Raw genomic sequence first — 2,789 nt, 5'->3', positions numbered from 1 at the left:
CTATGACAACCAGCATCAAACATCAAGCATGAGAATAAGATTAACATCTTGGGTGTTGAAAGGGTTAACATCAAACATATATTGCATCCATAAACTTCTTTGTTAAATTGCAACTCCTTTGTACAACTCCTTACAGATAATAATGAATAAAAAGTCATGAGAATAAATTAGGGCTGGGAGTGTGGCCCAGTAGTAAAGTGCTTGCCTAGCATGCATGAAGCCCTGGATTCGAATCCTTGGTTCCATATACATAGAAAAAGCCGAAAGTGGTGCTGTAGCTCAAGTGGTAGAGCTCTAGCCTTGAAAAACCCCAAGGACAATGCTCAGGCCCTGACTTCAAGCCCCAGGACTGGCAAAAAAAAGAAGAATAAATTAAAAGTAAATCTTGGTTAGTCCAGCTTAGATGCATGAATTAACAGAAAGAATCACAACCAGGAAGAAGAGAAGAATCACCTCTTCATACTGTCTCAACACATTAACTTACGTTTAGAAAGAACAAATTGCTGGGGTTGGGAATGTGGCTTAGTGATAGAGTGCTTGCTTAGCATACATGAAGCCCTGCATTCAATTCCTCAGTAGTACATAAAGGAAAAAGCCAGAAATGGTGCTGTGGTTCAAGTGCTGGAGTGTACAGCACTAGCCTTTTGCACAGAGGCTCAAGAACAGAGCCGAGGCCCTGAATCCTAGCCCCAGGACCAGAAGAAAAAGAAAAAGAAATGAAAAACTGTTCTTATTTCAAACCATTAGGTTTCAGGTAGATTTTTATGCAATACTACACTTGAAATTTTGACCTGTCAACTACTGCGACATGCTTGCAAAGCCTAACAGACTTGTAGTGGACCTAAAACTCCTATCCAGAGTGGAGGACTTCCTGGAGTAGGTAGCTGGCTCAAGACTATTGAGATAAGAAATCTTTTTTTGTCAGTCATAGGGATTGAATTCTGGGTCTGGACACTGTCACTGAGGCTCTTCAGCTGAAGGCTACCACCCTACCCTGGGCCTGGGCCTGGGTGTTGTCTCTGAGCTCTTCAGCCCAAGGATACCGCCATACCCTTGAGCCACAGTGCCACTTCCCATTTTCTAGAGATTAATTGGAGATAAGGGTCTCATGGACTTAGTGCCCGGACTGGCTTTGAACCATGATCCTCAGATTTCAGCCTTCCAAGTAGCTAGGGCTGCAGGTGTGAGCCACTGCACTCAGCTGGGATAAGCAATCTTTTCAGAGCACTTCCACGGAACAAGAAAACCTGATGAGGAAGAAGTAGCTGTCTTGTTTTGTTTTGTTTTGCTTTGCTTTAACTACCCTTAAATCTTTTTTGGTATGGTCACCAGTGTTCAGCTTCCAATTTGTCTACAATAAAAACTTGTCTTGCTCTTTCTCCATTTGTGGACTGACAAATAGCTCATGGACATCTGAGAGTAAATTAGATTTACAAGCTGTTACATTGCAAGAGGAAGGTATCAAAATACAGGAAATCAAAGCACAATGCAATCAGGAAAATGGAGTAAGTTCCAGAAAACCACAACTGTGTGTGTGTGTGTGTATGTGTGTGTGTGTGTGTCTGTCAGTGTCTGTGTTTGTGCATTTAGGGATCAAATCCAAGGCCTGCACAAGCTAAGTACTGTTCTACTGAGCCATTATTTCCAGTCCACAATAGTCTTATGATAGACAAACTTGGGTTATTAACATTAATCTTTGATTTTTTTCATTGAAATTACAAGACAATTACAACTAACCTCAGGTAGAATTCTCTAACAAGTGTGTGGGTAACTTGACTAATGTGGCTGACACAGCCTATGCCTGACTACTGTCAAAGCATACACTGCACCCCTTCTCAGAGCCTGCTTGGTGTCAGGCCAAATGGCTATTTGCATCAATCAATCTCAGTCAGTTTTCTTGCCTCTCAAAGTATAAATGGATACATCAAACTTGTGATTACAATCTTATCTGAAATGTCACTTGTCAAGGGAAAATGCCAATAACCAGATTTAAGATATCCAGGCTTACAGAAGAAAGGCTGGACTTGAGAGGTGGCAGAAATGGGCTTGTACTTCTCTTGACTTCCTGAGGAATCACAGCATTACAAAGAGACAAATGACAAGAGACACCAGTCCTACCCCACTGCAGACAAAGCAGTGTGGACAAAGACTGCTTCCTCAATCGAGGGCAGAAAAAAAAAACATTTCTAGAACAATAAGAAGAAAAACAAATCTTCTTGCACAGTGTATAAAGTGTGAGACTGATAACAGGAAATACACACAAGAACAGATAAGAAATAGAAATATCACAAAACAACTAATGAAAGGACTACATACAACCAAAAAAAAAGCATTTCTTCAGCACCTATCTATAAGTAATAGCTACTGTTCAGAGGGATTTGCTTTGGGTTCCATTAGGAATTATCTTCAGTAACAGTGAAAAATAACTTCATTGTATTTCTAAATCTTGCTGGCAATTCCAATTGTATGGATTGTAGAAAATAAGGTTGTATTGGATTCCCACTGTCTGTGAGTTAAACATCGTATGTTCAAAACTATTAACCAATAAAAACAAGGAAGCGCGGCAAGAAAAACTCTAAAGGACGACAACAACAGAGAACAATTAACCAGCCCATAAACTGAGTCAATAATTTAAACACAGCAATGAAGAGGCCATCACTGTGGGGTGCCAGTCTGGGCAACATGATGACACTTTATTTCCACAAACAAAGAAGCAAAGAACAACAAACAAAAGAATGTGGCTTAATCCCAGAAACTCTAAATTCAGAAGCAGGAGAATCTTGAGTTCA

The sequence above is a fragment of the Megascapheus bottae genome, unplaced genomic scaffold (genome assembly GCF_031878675.1).
Source record: "Megascapheus bottae isolate mThoBot1 unplaced genomic scaffold, mThoBot2.hap1 HAP1_SCAFFOLD_502, whole genome shotgun sequence".
In the NCBI taxonomy this organism is placed as follows: Eukaryota; Metazoa; Chordata; class Mammalia; order Rodentia; family Geomyidae; genus Megascapheus; species Megascapheus bottae.
The sequence above is the reverse complement of the archived record's forward strand: the minus strand, read 5'-3'. Positions refer to the sequence as shown.